This window comes from Pleurodeles waltl, unplaced genomic scaffold (genome assembly GCF_031143425.1).
Source record: "Pleurodeles waltl isolate 20211129_DDA unplaced genomic scaffold, aPleWal1.hap1.20221129 scaffold_39, whole genome shotgun sequence".
NCBI classification, from domain to species: domain Eukaryota; kingdom Metazoa; phylum Chordata; class Amphibia; order Caudata; family Salamandridae; genus Pleurodeles; species Pleurodeles waltl.
Window position 1 is genome coordinate 1,114,944 of NW_027150097.1, and position 17,383 is coordinate 1,132,326.

A 17,383-nucleotide genomic window follows, 5' to 3' on the forward strand; every position below is an offset into this window, starting at 1 on the left:
GGGAACAACCCAGACTACTTCTGAGCTGTTTCTTCTCTGTGTGAACCAATCCAGTGTCAGGACTGGAGTCGGTGCTGTTAGTAGATAGAGAAGGAGTATAACTCGAGCCCCAGGAGGGCAGCCTGGAGCCTGTGACAGGTGCAGGGGAGTGTCGTCAAGGAAGCAGCTGGAAGATAACTGGCGAGGGGTCTGTGGGGCCATCAGTCTGGTGAGGAAACCCAGGAGTGTCCTACGGGAGGGGCGTGGCTTTGTCTGGCTCAAGGGGAGGGGTCAGTAATAGTGAATGCAGGGACTGCTGCTGTCCTCCGTGTCCGGGGCTCTGTGTATGTGTAGAAGCTCTAAGGTTGTAAATAATGAGACCTGACAGGTTGTGGCAGAAATTATGACTTCTGGTCATTCCTTCTCTTTTGTCAGAAGTGAGGTGTCTTTTACCCCAATTGATTGTGTACTACTGAGAAGAACAATATCACTCTCAGTGTACGGAATGCAGTGGGCCTTGGGAGACACCTCACATACACTAAGCTGTATAAAAAGTTCACAGTTCCCATATAGTCTAGCGCTTAGGATTCCTGGTTTTCACCCAGGTGTCCCGGGTTCGACTCCTGGTATGGGAAATCCATATTTTTTTTTTCACTACTCAGACATTTTAATCTTTCTCAGTTTTTTTCTATAAACCTAAATGCACCTAAAGTCTTAATAAATGTCACTTGCTTTGTCTTCTGCTTCCATCTAATGCCGTCAGAGGTTTACACCGACCCCCAAATCTACTGCCCTCTCTCCCCAGCCCTTGACCTGTACATTAATACTATGAAGGGTTATTCCTTGTTTTTCTTTTATTGCACAACAAAAAGTACAGATTATATAAAGAGACCGGGGCACAGAGAAGAAGGCAGCAATTGACTGTGGTCCCACCATGGGAAATTCGCATTTTATTACCTGCCCCGTCCATACTGTGGGTTCATCATTTGTTTTATGACATGATTCCCCTGCTGTGTTGTTTCTAGTATAAGACTTGAGTACTTTATGTGTTTTATATCATCTGTGATATTGCAGCTGTTGTTTGCAGTGTCCACATTTTGCAACCAGTGTGCTTTGTACCCTGACTGCTGCTCTCTCAGAGAGGGTAGGCTGAACACTACCGGTAGTATCAGACACCAGAGATGCCTCCTGTACCTGGAATAAAACTCTGCTTCTTTGTAAGAAATACAGGGGTGAAGACCTGCTGCATTCACAGTGACCCACTGACCCTTTTACAAAGGTTCCCAGCCGTGCAAAGACTCTTGGTGGTTAGTTAAGGGGCCATGCTAAATGGAGATTTCGAAGCATCAGACGAGACATTTTCTTTGTTTCTGCATCAGCAAAAGTATATTTCTGTTTTTATGTTATTACTTGTAAAATACACATTTTAGTTGTGCTGTTGGATTTGTCATGTTTGATTTACAGTGTGAACGAATTCAAGCGATAGACAGTAGGTGGCGACTGACACTGCTTCAGGACTCCTAGGGTTGAGGATCGTGGACGTTGGTTCCATCGTGTAATGATTAGCACTCTGGACTCTGAATCCAGCAATCTGAGTTCCAATATCGGTAGGACCTGGGATGTTTGTAATAATACTTTTGTTTTAATTTATTGCAGGTCTTGAGCAGGAAACCATTTGTATCTCTGACATAACCCGTCTCTTCCTCTTTTCATTCTCCTCGTGGTTTCTGCGGTTTGGGGGCATCTATACATTATTCTATAGGCGTTGCTGGGACACTTGATGCTACACACAGGTGTTGTCTACGTCCTGTGTCTGTGTGGACACCTCTCTACTCTGGCTACACAACTGTAAGATGCACAGTGTGGACCTGACTCCACTTGCCCTTCACACCGGATAACTTACAAGGAGAGAGAAACTTACGGAAATGTACGGTGTGAAAGAACGACTTTACCAAAGTGTTAATGTATGAAATTGCCCTTTGCTTTTTTTTTGTGAGTTGCAAATGGTAACCTTTGACTAAAGCAAGTACCCAAAAATAAACAGTTTTCAGCTGGACACACATAACTTGCATTTGCAGTGGAAGATCTGCCTGGAGCAGTATATGAGTGTGAAAAGGTCTCTAGTTTTGTCTTGAAATACCAGAGACTTCGGCGCTCTCCACCAGTCTCCTTCGACATCACATCCTGATGCTGAACAGTATTAGCACATAAATGAATAAAAAACTGGCTGACGTGTACATGCACATGTGTGCATATGTACCACGGTGCTATAGTCTGATGACATATATGTGCCAGTCTGTGGGGCCAAAGGGCAGTCAGAAGTTACTGGGCCACAGTTGTATCAATGAGGACTGTGTACTTCCTGTGCCCTGGGGCATTCGTACTCTGGTCCCTCAAACTAGGGTGGAAGCCCCCCTTTAGCACATGACTCTCAGAATAACAAGTCAGAGCAGACATTAGTGTAACTGGGTACTCACACTTGTGAAAGGCATAAGTGCAAGTAGTGAACTGCAACCTGACCTCACAGCATACACTTTAGACATCCTTTGTAAACACACACACATATTTTCAGTCTAACTTGTTTACATTTTACATCAATAAATATGGTAATATTTGTACTTGAAATGTTTAATTTGCCTACCTTTGGCGCATATTCCTAGTACCTTATATTTTAAATTTTCTCCATTCGGGTGTATACAATTGGTATAATGTCAGAAAGGGAGAAGACGACCGAGAATTCCTAAGAATGTGCGCTTACATGCTTTTAAGAACATATGTCTGGTGTTGTGACAAAACAGCAGTGACCACTTCAGCTCAGCACTTGCTTCTTCCTCTGCTGTCCCAAAATATTGTGGAATTACTAGTCTCTGCGCCTCTGACAAGGCTGCTGACATCCAATTGATGATTTGTAGCCTTGTGGGCTGTGAGTGCTTTGGCTGTGCTGACCCCTGGCAGTCACTCTGTGAAGATGCAGGTACCTGGGAACAACCCAGACTACTTCTGAGCTGTTTCTTCTCTGTGTGAACCAATCCAGTGTCAGGACTGGAGTCGGTGCTGTTAGTAGATAGAGAAGGAGTATAACTCGAGCCCCAGGAGGGCAGCCTGGAGCCTGTGACAGGTGCAGGGGAGTGTCGTCAAGGAAGCAGCTGGAAGATAACTGGCGAGGGGTCTGTGGGGCCATCAGTCTGGTGAGGAAACCCAGGAGTGTCCTACGGGAGGGGCGTGGCTTTGTCTGGCTCAAGGGGAGGGGTCAGTAATAGTGAATGCAGGGACTGCTGCTGTCCTCCGTGTCCGAGCTCTGTGTATCTGTAGAAGCTCTAAGGTTGTAAATAATGAAACCTGACAGGTTGTGGCAGAAATGATGACTTCTGGTCATTCCTTCTCTTTTGTCAGAAGTGAGGTGTCTTTTACCCCAATTGATTGTGTACTACTGAGAAGAACAATATCACTCTCAGTGTACGGAATGCAGTGGGCCTTGGGAGACACCTCACATACACTAAGCTGTATAAAAAGTTCACAGTTCCCATATAGTCTAGCGCTTAGGATTCCTGGTTTTCACCCAGGTGTCCCGGGTTCGACTCCTGGTATGGGAAATCCATATTTTTTTTTTAACTACTCAGACATTTTAATCTTTCTCAGTTTTTTTCTATAAACCTAAATGCACCTAAAGTCTTAATAAATGTCACTTGCTTTGTCTTCTGCTTCCATCTAATGCTGTCAGAGGTTTACACCGACCCCCAAATCTACTGCCCTCTCTCCCCAGCCCTTGACCTGTACATTAATACTATGAAGGGTTATTCCTTGTTTTTCTTTTATTGCACAACAAAAAGTACAGATTATATAAAGAGACCGGGGCACAGAGAAGAAGGCAGCAATTGACTGTGGTCCCACCATGGGAAATTCGCAATTTATTACCTGCCCCGTCCATATTGTGGGTTCATCATTTGTTTTATGACATGATTCCCCTGCTGTGTTGTTTCTAGTATAAGACTTGAGTACTTTATGGGTTTTATATCATCTGTGATATTGCAACTGTTGTTTGCAGTGTCCACATTTTGCAACCAGTGTGCTTTGTACCCTCACTGCTGCTCTCTCAGAGAGGGTAGGCTGAACACTACCGGTAGTATCAGACACCAGAGATGCCTCCTGTACCTGGAATAAAACATTGCTTCTTTGTAAGAAATACAGGGGTGAAGATCTGCTGCATTCACAGTGACCCACTGACCCTTTTACGAAGGTTCCCAGCCGTGCAAAGACTCTTGGTGGTTAGTTAAGGGGCCATACTAAATGGAGATTTCAAAGCATCAGACGAGACGTTTTCTTTGTTTCTGCATCAGCAAAAGAATATTTCTGTTTTTATGTTATTACTTGTGAAATACACATTTTAGTTGTGCTGTTGGATTTGTCATGTTTGATTTACAGTGTGAACGAATTCAAGCGATAGACAGTAGGTGGCGACTGACACTGCTTCAGGACTCCTAGGGTTGAGGATCGTGGACGTTGGTTCCATCGTGTAATGATTAGCACTCTGGACTCTGAATCTAGCAATCTGAGTTCCAATATCGGTAGGACCTGGAATGTTTGTAATAATACTTTTGTTTTAATTTATTGCAGGTCTTGAGCAGGAAACCATTTGTATCTCTGACTTAACCCGTCTCTTCCTCTTTTCATTCCCCTCGTGGTTTCTGCGGTTTGGGGGCATCTATACATTATTCTATAGGCGTTGATGGGGACACTTGATGCTACACACAGGTGTTGTCTACGTCCTGTGTCTGTGTGGACACCTCTCTACTCTGGCTACACTACTGTAAGATGCACAGTGTGGACCTGCCTCCACTTGGCCTTCACACCGCATAACTTACAAGGAGAGAGAAACTTACGGAAATGTACGGTGTGAAAGAACGACTTTACCAAAGTGTTAATGTATGAAATTGCCCTTTGCTTTTTTTTTGTGAGTTGCAAATGGTAACCTTTGACTAAAGCAAGTACCCAAAAATAAACAGTTTTCAGCTGGACTCATATAACTTGCATTTGCAGTGGAAGATCTGCCTGGAGCAGTATATGAGTGTGAAAAGGTCTCTAGTTTTGTCTTGAAATACCAGAGACTTCGGCGCTCTCCACCAGTCTCCTTCGACATCACATCCTGATGCTGAACAGTATTAGCAGATAAATGAATAAAAAACTGGCTGACGTGTACATGCACATGTGTGCATATGTACCACGGTGCTATAGTCTGATGACATATATGTGCCAGTCTGTGGGGTCAAAGGGCAGTCAGAAGTTACTGGGCCACAGTTGTATCAATGAGGACTGTGTACTTCCTGTGCCCTGGGGCATTCGTACTCTGGTCCCTCAAACTAGGGTGGAAGCCCCCCTTTAGCACATGACTCTCAGAATAACAAGTCAGAGCAGACATTAGTGTAACTGGGTACTCACACTTGTGAAAGGCACAAGTGCAAGTAGTGAACTGCAACCTGACCTCACAGCATACACTCTAGACATCCTTTGTAAACACACACACATATTTTCAGTCTAACTTGTTTACATTTTACATCAATAAATATGGTAATATTTGTACTTGAAATGTTTAATTTGCCAACCTTTGGCGCATATTCCTAGTACCTTATATTTTAACTTTTCTCCATTCGGGTGTATACAATTGGTATAATGTCAGAAAGGGAGAAGACGACCGAGAATTCCTAAGAATGTGTGCTTACCTGCTTTTAAGAACATATGTCTGGTGCTGTGACAAAACAGCAGTGACCACTTCAGCTCAGCACTTGCTTCTTCCTCTGCTGTCCCAAAATATTGTGGAATTACTAGTCTCTGCGCCTCTGACAAGGCTGCTGACATCCAATTGATGATTTGAAGCCTTGTGGGCTGTGAGTGCTTTGGCTGTGCTGCCCCCTGGCAGTCACTCTGTGAAGATGCAGGTACCTGGGAACAACCCAGACTACTTCTGAGCTGTTTCTTCTCTGTGTGAACCAATCCAGTGTCAGGACTGGAGTCGGTGCTGTTAGTAGATAGAGAAGGAGTATAACTCGAGCCCCAGGAGGGCAGCCTGGAGCCTGTGACAGGTGCAGGGGAGTGTCGTCAAGGAAGCAGCTGGAAGATAACTGGAGAGGGGTCTGTGGGGCCATCAGTCTGGTGAGGAAACCCAGGAGTGTCCTACGGGAGGGGCGTGGCTTTGTCTGGCTCAAGGGGAGGGGTTAGTAACAGTGAATGCAGGGACTGCTGCTGTCCTCCGTGTCCTGGGCTCTGTGTATGTGTAGAAGCTCTAAGGTTGTAAATAATGAGACCTGACAGGTTGTGGCAGAAATGATGACTTCTGGTCATTCCTTCTCTTTTGTCAGAAGTGAAGTGTCTGTTACCCCAATTGATTGTGTACTACTGAGAAGAACAATATAACTCTCAGTGTACGGAATGCAGTGTGACCTTGGGAGACACCTCAAATACACTAAGCTGTATAAAAAGTTCACAGTTCCCATATTGTCTAGCGGTTAGGATTCCTGGTTTTCACCCAGGCGGCCCGGGTTCGACTCCCGGTATGGGAAATCCTTATTTTTTTTTTTCACTACTCAGACATTTTAATCTTTCTCAGTTTTTTTCTATAAACCTAAATGCACCTAAAGTCTTAATAAATGTCACTTGCTTTGTCTTCTGCTTCCATCTAATGCCGTCAGAGGTTTACACCGACCCCCAAATCTACTGCCCTCTCTCCCCAGCCCTTGACCTGTACATTAATACTATGAAGGGTTATTCCTTGTTTTTCTTTTATTGCACAACAAAAAGTACAGATTATATAAAGAGACCGGGGCACAGAGAAGAAGGCAGCAATTGACTGTGGTCCCACCATGGGAAATTCGCATTTTATTACCTGCCCGTCCATACTGTGGGTTCATCATTTGTTTTATGACATGATTCCCCTGCTGTGTTGTTTCTAGTATAAGACTTGAGTACTTTATGTGTTTTATATCATCTGTGATATTGCAGCTGTTGTTTGCAGTGTCCACATTTTGCAACCAGTGTGCTTTGTACCCTCACTGCTGCTCTCTCAGAGAGGGTAGGCTGAACACTACTGGTAGTATCAGACACCAGAGATGCCTCCTGTACCTGGAATAAAACTCTGCTTGTTTGTAAGAAATACAGGGGTGAAGATCTGCTGCATTCACAGTGACCCACTGACCCTTTTACAAAGGTTCCCAGCCGTGCAAAGACTCTTGGTGGTTAGTTAAGGGGCCATGCTAAATGGAGATTTCGAAGCATCAGACGAGACGTTTTCTTTGTTTCTGCATCAGCAAAAGTATATTTCTGTTTTTATGTTATTACTTGTGAAATACACATTTTAGTTGTGCTGTTGGATTTGTCATGTTTGATTTACAGTGTGAACAAATTCAAGCGATAGACAGTAGGTGGTGACTGACACTGCTTCAGGACTCCTAGGGTTGAGGATCGTGGACGTTGGTTCCATCGTGTAATGATTAGCACTGTGGACTCTGAATCCAGCAATCTGAGTTCCAATATCGGTAGGACCTGGAATGTTTGTAATAATACTTTTGTTTTAATTTATTGCAGGTCTTGAGCAGGAAACCATTTGTATCTCTGACATAACCCGTCTCTTCCTCTTTTCATTCCCCTCGTGGTTTCTGCGGTTTGGGGGCATCTATACATTATTCTATAGGCGTTGATGGGGACACTTGATGCTACACACAGGTGTTGTCTACGTCCTGTGTCTGTGTGGACACCTCTCTACTCTGGCTACACAACTGTAAGATGCACAGTGTGGACCTGACTCCACTTGGCCTTCACACCGGATAACTTACAAGGAGAGAGAAACTTACGGAAATGTACGGTGTGAAAGAACGACTTTACCAAAGTGTTAATGTATGAAATTGCCCTTTGCTTTTTTTTTGTGAGTTGCAAATGGTAACCTTTGACTAAAGCAAGTACCCAAAAATAAACAGTTTTCAGCTGGACTCATATAACTTGCATTTGCAGTAAAAGATCTGCCTGGAGCAGTATATGAGTGTGAAAAGGTCTCTAGTTTTGTCTTGAAATACCAGAGGCTTCGGCGCTCTCCACCAGTCTCCTTCGACATCACATCCTGATGAAGAACAGTATTAGCACATAAAAGAATAAAAAACTGGCTGACGTGTACATGCACATGTGTGCATATGTACCACGGTGCTATAGTCTGATGACATATATGTGCCAGTCTGTGAGGTCAACGGGCAGTCAGAAGTTACTGGGCCACAGTTGTATCAATGAGGACTGTGTACTTCCTGTGCCCTGGGGCATTCGTACTCTGGTCCCTCAAACTAGGGTGGAAGCCCCCCTTTAGCACATGACTCTCAGAATAACAAGTCAGAGCAGACATTAGTGTAACTGGGTACTCACACTTGTGAAAGGCACAAGTGCAAGTAGTGAACTGCAACCTGACCTCACAGCATACACTTTAGACATCCTTTGTAAACACACACACATATTTTCAGTCTAACTTGTTTACATTTTACATCAATAAATATGGTAATATTTGTACTTGAAATGTTTAATTTGCCTACCTTTGGCGCATATTCCTAGTACCTTATATTTTAACTTTTCTCCATTCGGGTGTATTCAATTGGTATAATGTCAGAAAGGGAGAAGATGACCGAGAATGCCTAAGAATGTGCGCTTACATGCTTTTAAGAACATATGTCTGGTGTTGTGACAAAACAGCAGTGACCACTTCAGCTCAGCACTTGCTTCTTCCTCTGCTGTCCCAAAATATTGTGGAATTACTAGTCTCTGCGCCTCTGACAAGGCTGCTGACATCCAATTGATGATTTGTAGCCTTGTGGGCTGTGAGTGCTTTGGCTGTGCTGCCCCCTGGCAGTCATTCTGTGAAGATGCAGGTACCTGGGAACAACCCAGACTACTTCTGAGCTGTTTCTTCTCTGTGTGAACCAATCCAGTGTCAGGACTGGAGTCGGTGCTGTTAGTAGATAGAGAAGGAGTATAACTCGAGCCCCAGGAGGGCATCCTGGAGCCTGTGACAGGTGCAGGGGAGTGTCGTCAAGGAAGCAGCTGGAAGATAACTGGAGAGGGGTCTGTGGGGCCATCAGTCTGGTGAGGAAACCCAGGAGTGTCCTACGGGAGGGGCGTGGCTTTGTCTGGCTCCAGGGGAGGGGTTAGTAATAATGAATGCAGGGACTGCTGCTGTCCTCCGTGTCCTGGGCTCTGTGTATGTGTAGAAGCTCTAAGGTTGTAAATAATGAGACCTGACAGGTTGTGGCAGAAATGATGACTTCTGGTCATTCCTTCTCTTTTGTCAGAAGTGAGGTGTCTGTTACCCCAATTGATTGTGTACTACTGAGAAGAACAATATAACTGTCAGTGTACGGAATGCAGTGTGACCTTGGGAGACACCTCACATACACTAAGCTGTATAAAAAGTTCACAGTTCCCATATGGTCCAGCGGTTAGGATTCCTGGTTTTCACCCAGGCGGCCGGGGTTCGACTCCCGGTATGGGAAATCCATGTTTTTTTTTTTCACTACTCAGACATTTTAATCTTTCTCAGTTTTTTTCTATAAACCTAAATGCACCTAAAGTCTTAATAAATGTCACTTGCTTTGTCTTCTGCTTCCATCTAATGCCGTCAGAGGTTTACACCGACCCCCAAATCTACTGCCCTCTCTCCCCAGCCCTTGACCTGTACATTAATACTATGAAGGGTTATTCCTTGTTTTTCTTTTATTGCACAACAAAAAGTACAGATTATATAAAGAGACCGGGGCACAGAGAAGAAGGCAGCAATTGACTGTGGTCCCACCATGGGAAATTCGCATTTTATTACCTGCCCCGTCCATACTGTGGGTTCATCATTTGTTTTATGTCATGATTCCCCTGCTGTGTTGTTTCTAGTATAAGACTTGAGTACTTTATGTGTTTTATATCATCTGTGATATTGCAGCTGTTGTTTGCAGTGTCCACATTTTGCAACCAGTGTGCTTTGTACCCTGACTGCTGCTCTCTCAGAGAGGGTAGGCTGAACACTACCGGTAGTATCAGACACCAGAGATGCCTCCTGTACCTGGAATAAAACTCTGCTTCTTTGTAAGAAATACAGGGGTGAAGACCTGCTGCATTCACAGTGACCCACTGACCCTTTTACAAAGGTTCCCAGCCGTGCAAAGACTCTTGGTGGTTAGTTAAGGGGCCATGCTAAATGGAGATTTCGAAGCATCAGACGAGACATTTTCTTTGTTTCTGCATCAGCAAAAGTATATTTCTGTTTTTATGTTATTACTTGTAAAATACACATTTTAGTTGTGCTGTTGGATTTGTCATGTTTGATTTACAGTGTGAACGAATTCAAGCGATAGACAGTAGGTGGCGACTGACACTGCTTCAGGACTCCTAGGGTTGAGGATCGTGGACGTTGGTTCCATCGTGTAATGATTAGCACTCTGGACTCTGAATCCAGCAATCTGAGTTCCAATATCGGTAGGACCTGGGATGTTTGTAATAATACTTTTGTTTTAATTTATTGCAGGTCTTGAGCAGGAAACCATTTGTATCTCTGACATAACCCGTCTCTTCCTCTTTTCATTCTCCTCGTGGTTTCTGCGGTTTGGGGGCATCTATACATTATTCTATAGGCGTTGCTGGGACACTTGATGCTACACACAGGTGTTGTCTACGTCCTGTGTCTGTGTGGACACCTCTCTACTCTGGCTACACAACTGTAAGATGCACAGTGTGGACCTGACTCCACTTGCCCTTCACACCGGATAACTTACAAGGAGAGAGAAACTTACGGAAATGTACGGTGTGAAAGAACGACTTTACCAAAGTGTTAATGTATGAAATTGCCCTTTGCTTTTTTTTGTGAGTTGCAAATGGTAACCTTTGACTAAAGCAAGTACCCAAAAATAAACAGTTTTCAGCTGGACACATATAACTTGCATTTGCAGTGGAAGATCTGCCTGGAGCAGTATATGAGTGTGAAAAGGTCTCTAGTTTTGTCTTGAAATACCAGAGACTTCGGCGCTCTCCACCAGTCTCCTTCGACATCACATCCTGATGCTGAACAGTATTAGCACATAAATGAATAAAAAACTGGCTGACGTGTACATGCACATGTGTGCATATGTACCACGGTGCTATAGTCTGATGACATATATGTGCCAGTCTGTGGGGCCAAAGGGCAGTCAGAAGTTACTGGGCCACAGTTGTATCAATGAGGACTGTGTACTTCCTGTGCCCTGGGGCATTCGTACTCTGGTCCCTCAAACTAGGGTGGAAGCCCCCCTTTAGCACATGACTCTCAGAATAACAAGTCAGAGCAGACATTAGTGTAACTGGGTACTCACACTTGTGAAAGGCACAAGTGCAAGTAGTGAACTGCAACCTGACCTCACAGCATACACTTTAGACATCCTTTGTAAACACACACACATATTTTCAGTCTAACTTGTTTACATTTTACATCAATAAATATGGTAATATTTGTACTTGAAATGTTTAATTTGCCTACCTTTGGCGCATATTCCTAGTACCTTATATTTTAAATTTTCTCCATTCGGTTGTATACAATTGGTATAATGTCAGAAAGGGAGAAGACGACCGAGAATTCCTAAGAATGTGCGCTTACATGCTTTTAAGAACATATGTCTGGTGTTGTGACAAAACAGCAGTGACCACTTCAGCTCAGCACTTGCTTCTTCCTCTGCTGTCCCAAAATATTGTGGAATTACTAGTCTCTGCGCCTCTGACAAGGCTGCTGACATCCAATTGATGATTTGTAGCCTTGTGGGCTGTGAGTGCTTTGGCTGTGCTGCCCCCTGGCAGTCACTCTGTGAAGATGCAGGTACCTGGGAACAACCCAGACTACTTCTGAGCTGTTTCTTCTCTGTGTGAACCAATCCAGTGTCAGGACTGGAGTCGGTGCTGTTAGTAGATAGAGAAGGAGTATAACTCGAGCCCCAGGAGGGCAGCCTGGAGCCTGTGACAGGTGCAGGGGAGTGTCGTCAAGGAAGCAGCTGGAAGATAACTGGCGAGGGGTCTGTGGGGCCATCAGTCTGGTGAGGAAACCCAGGAGTGTCCTACGGGAGGGGCGTGGCTTTGTCTGGCTCAAGGGGAGGGGTTAGTAATAGTGAATGCAGGGACTGCTGCTGTCCTCCGTGTCCGGGGCTCTGTGTATCTGTAGAAGCTCTAAGGTTGTAAATAATGAAACCTGACAGGTTGTGGCAGAAATGATGACTTCTGGTCATTCCTTCTCTTTTGTCAGAAGTGAGGTGTCTTTTACCCCAATTGATTGTGTACTACTGAGAAGAACAATATCACTCTCAGTGTACGGAATGCAGTGGGCCTTGGGAGACACCTCACATACACTAAGCTGTATAAAAAGTTCACAGTTCCCATATAGTCTAGCGCTTAGGATTCCTGGTTTTCACCCAGGTGTCCCGGGTTCGACTCCTGGTATGGGAAATCCATATTTTTTTTTTCACTACTCAGACATTTTAATCTTTCTCAGTTTTTTTCTATAAACCTAAATGCACCTAAAGTCTTAATAAATGTCACTTGCTTTGTCTTCTGCTTCCATCTAATGCCGTCAGAGGTTTACACCGACCCCCAAATCTACTGCCCTCTCTCCCCAGCCCTTGACCTGTACATTAATACAATGAAGGGTTATTCCTTGTTTTTCTTTTATTGCACAACAAAAAGTACAGATTATATAAAGAGACCGGGGCACAGAGAAGAAGGCAGCAATTGACTGTGGTCCCACCATGGGAAATTCGCAATTTATTACCTGCCCCGTCCATATTGTGGGTTCATCATTTGTTTTATGACATGATTCCCCTGCTGTGTTGTTTCTAGTATAAGACTTGAGTACTTTATGGGTTTTATATCATCTGTGATATTGCAACTGTTGTTTGCAGTGTCCACATTTTGCAACCAGTGTGCTTTGTACCCTCACTGCTGCTCTCTCAGAGAGGGTAGGCTGAACACTACCGGTAGTATCAGACACCAGAGATGCCTCCTGTACCTTTAATAAAACATTGCTTCTTTGTAAGAAATACAGGGGTGAAGATCTGCTGCATTCACAGTGACCCACTGACCCTTTTACGAAGGTTCCCAGCCGTGCAAAGACTCTTGGTGGTTAGTTAAGGGGCCATACTAAATGGAGATTTCAAAGCATCAGACGAGACGTTTTCTTTGTTTCTGCATCAGCAAAAGTATATTTCTGTTTTTATGTTATTACTTGTGAAATACACATTTTAGTTGTGCTGTTGGATTTGTCATGTTTGATTTACAGTGTGAACGAATTCAAGCGATAGACAGTAGGTGGCGACTGACACTGCTTCAGGACTCCTAGGGTTGAGGATCGTGGACGTTGGTTCCATCGTGTAATGATTAGCACTCTGGACTCTGAATCTAGCAATCTGAGTTCCAATATCGGTAGGACCTGGAATGTTTGTAATAATACTTTTGTTTTAATTTATTGCAGGTCTTGAGCAGGAAACCATTTGTATCTCTGACATAACCCGTCTCTTCCTCTTTTCATTCCCCTCGTGGTTTCTGCGGTTTGGGGGCATCTATACATTATTCTATAGGCGTTGATGGGGACACTTGATGCTACACACAGGTGTTGTCTACGTCCTGTGTCTGTGTGGACACCTCTCTACTCTGGCTACACTACTGTAAGATGCACAGTGTGGACCTGCCTCCACTTGGCCTTCACACCGCATAACTTACAAGGAGAGAGAAACTTACGGAAATGTACGGTGTGAAAGAACGACTTTACCAAAGTGTTAATGTATGAAATTGCCCTTTGCTTTTTTTTTGTGAGTTGCAAATGGTAACCTTTGACTAAAGCAAGTACCCAAAAATAAACAGTTTTCAGCTGGACTCATATAACTTGCATTTGCAGTGGAAGATCTGCCTGGAGCAGTATATGAGTGTGAAAAGGTCTCTAGTTTTGTCTTGAAATACCAGAGACTTCGGCGCTCTCCACCAGTCTCCTTCGACATCACATCCTGATGCTGAACAGTATTAGCAGATAAATGAATAAAAAACTGGCTGACGTGTACATGCACATGTGTGCATATGTACCACGGTGCTATAGTCTGATGACATATATGTGCCAGTCTGTGGGGTCAAAGGGCAGTCAGAAGTTACTGGGCCACAGTTGTATCAATGAGGACTGTGTACTTCCTGTGCCCTGGGGCATTCGTACTCTGGTCCCTCAAACTAGGGTGGAAGCCCCCCTTTAGCACATGACTCTCAGAATAACAAGTCAGAGCAGACATTAGTGTAACTGGGTACTCACACTTGTGAAAGGCACAAGTGCAAGTAGTGAACTGCAACCTGACCTCACAGCATACACTCTAGACATCCTTTGTAAACACACACACATATTTTCAGTCTAACTTGTTTACATTTTACATCAATAAATATGGTAATATTTGTACTTGAAATGTTTAATTTGCCTACCTTTGGCGCATATTCCTAGTACCTTATATTTTAACTTTTCTCCATTCGGGTGTATACAATTGGTATAATGTCAGAAAGGGAGAAGACGACCGAGAATTCCTAAGAATGTGTGCTTACCTGCTTTTAAGAACATATGTCTGGTGCTTTGACAAAACAGCAGTGACCACTTCAGCTCAGCACTTGCTTCTTCCTCTGCTGTCCCAAAATATTGTGGAATTACTAGTCTCTGCGCCTCTGACAAGGCTGCTGACATCCAATTGATGATTTGTAGCCTTGTGGGCTGTGAGTGCTTTGGCTGTGCTGCCCCCTGGCAGTCACTCTGTGAAGATGCAGGTACCTGGGAACAACCCAGACTACTTCTGAGCTGTTTCTTCTCTGTGTGAACCAATCCAGTGTCAGGACTGGAGTCGGTGCTGTTAGTAGATAGAGAAGGAGTATAACTCGAGCCCCAGGAGGGCAGCCTGGAGCCTGTGACAGGTGCAGGGGAGTGTCGTCAAGGAAGCAGCTGGAAGATAACTGGAGAGGGGTCTGTGGGGCCATCAGTCTGGTGAGGAAACCCAGGAGTGTCCTACGGGAGGGGCGTGGCTTTGTCTGGCTCAAGGGGAGGGGTTAGTAATAGTGAATGCAGGGACTGCTGCTGTCCTCCGTGTCTTGGGCTCTGTGTATGTGTAGAAGCTCTAAGGTTGTAAATAATGAGACCTGACAGGTTGTGGCAGAAATGATGACTTCTGGTGATTCCTTCTCTTTTGTCAGAAGTGAGGTGTCTGTTACCCCAATTGATTGTGTACTACTGAGAAGAACAATATAACTCTCAGTGTACAGAATGCAGTGTGACCTTGGGAGACACCTCACATACACTAAGCTGTATAAAAAGTTCACAGTTCCCATATGGTCTAGCGGTTAGAATTCCTTGTTTTCACCCAGGCGCCCTGGGTTCGACTCCTGGTATGGGACATCCATATTTTTTTTTTTTCACTACTCAGACATTTTAATCTTTCTCAGTTTTTTTCTATAAACCTAAATGCACCTAAAGTCTTAATAAATGTCACTTGCTTTGTCTTCTGCTTCCATCTAATGCCGTCAGAGGTTTACACCGACCCCCAAATCTACTGCCCTCTCTCCCCAGCCCTTGACCTGTACATTAATACTATGAAGGGTTATTCCTTGTTTTTCTTTTATTGCACAACAAAAAGTACACATTATATAAAGAGACCGGGGCACAGAGAAGAAGGCAGCAATTGACTGTGGTCCCACCATGGGAAATTCGCATTTTATTACCTGCCCAGTCCATACTGTGGGTTCATCATTTGTTTTATGACATGATTCCCCTGCTGTGTTGTTTCTAGTATAAGACTTGAGTACTTTATGTGTTTTATATCATCTGTGATATTGCAGCTGTTGTTTGCAGTGTCCACATTTTGCAACCAGTGTGCTTTGTACCCTCACTGCTGCTCTCTCAGAGAGGGTAGGCTGAACACTACCGGTAGTATCAGACACCAGAGATGCCTCCTGTACCTGGAATAAAACTCTGCTTGTTTGTAAGAAATACAGGGGTGAAGATCTGCTGCATTCACAGTGACCCACTGACCCTTTTACAAAGGTTCCCAGCCATGCAAAGACTCTTGGTGGTTAGTTAAGGGGCCATGCTAAATGGAGATTTCGAAGCATCAGACGAGACGTTTTCTTTGTTTCTGCATCAGCAAAAGTATATTTCTGTTTTTATGTTATTACTTGTGAAATACACATTTTAGTTGTGCTGTTGGATTTGTCATGTTTGATTTACAGTGTGAACGAATTCAAGCGATAGACAGTAGGTGGCGACTGACAGTGCTTCAGGACTCCTAGGGTTGAGGATCGTGGACGTTGGTTCCATCGTGTAATGATTAGCACTCTGGACTCTGAATCCAGCAATCTGAGTTCCAATATCGGTAGGACCTGGAATGCTTGTAATAATACTTTTGTTTTAATTTATTGCAGGTCTTGAGCAGGAAACCATTTGTATCTCTGACATAACCCGTCTCTTCCTCTTTTCATTCCCCTCGTGGTTTCTGCGGTTTGGGGGCATCTATACATTATTCTATAGGCGTTGCTGGGGACACTTGATGCTACACACAGGTGTTGTCTACGTCCTGTGTCTGTGTGGACACCTCTCTACTCTGGCTACACAACTGTAAGATGCACAGTGTGGACCTGACTCCACTTGGCCTTCACACCGGATAACTTACAAGGAGAGAGAAACTTACGGAAATGTACGGTGTGAAAGAACGACTTTACCAAAGTGTTAATGTATGAAATTGCCCTTTGCTTTTTTTTTGTGAGTTGCAAATGGTAACCTTTGACTAAAGCAAGTACCCAAAAATAAACAGTTTTCAGCTGGACTCATATAACTTGCATTTGCAGTGGAAGATCTGCCTGGAGCAGTATATGAGTGTGAAAAGGTCTCTAGTTTTGTCTTGAAATACCAGAGACTTCGGCGCTCTCCACCAGTCTCCTTCGACATCACATCCTGATGCTGAACAGTATTAGCACATAAATGAATAAAAAACTGGCTGACGTGTACATGCACATGTGTGCATATGTACCACGGTGCTATAGTCTGATGACATATATGTGCCAGTCTGTGGGGTCAAAGGGCAGTCAGAAGTTACTGGGCCACAGTTGTATCAATGAGGACTGTGTACTTCCTGTGCCCTGGGGCATTCGTACTCTGGTCCCTCAAACTAGGGTGGAAGCCCCCCTTTAGCACATGACTCTCAGAATAACAAGTCAGAGCAGACATTAGTGTAACTGGGTACTCACACTTGTGAAAGGCACAAGTGCAAGTAGTGAACTGCAACCTGACCTCACAGCATACACTTTAGACATCCTTTGTAAACACACACACATATTTTCAGTCTAACTTGTTTACATTTTACATCAATAA

At 44.1% G+C, this 17,383-nt stretch overlaps 2 non-coding genes across 2 annotated transcripts; both read left to right on the top strand.

Moving 5' to 3' along the window:
• Positions 1–6,461: 6,461 nt before the first annotated feature.
• Positions 6,462–6,533, top strand: TRNAE-UUC (transfer RNA glutamic acid (anticodon UUC)). Its single transcript has one exon. It is a non-coding gene; the product is annotated as a tRNA-Glu (tRNA).
• A 2,889-nt stretch (positions 6,534–9,422) lies between these two features.
• TRNAE-UUC (transfer RNA glutamic acid (anticodon UUC)) lies at positions 9,423–9,494 on the top strand. The gene has a single exon. It is a non-coding gene; the product is annotated as a tRNA-Glu (tRNA).
• Positions 9,495–17,383: the final 7,889 nt, after the last annotated feature.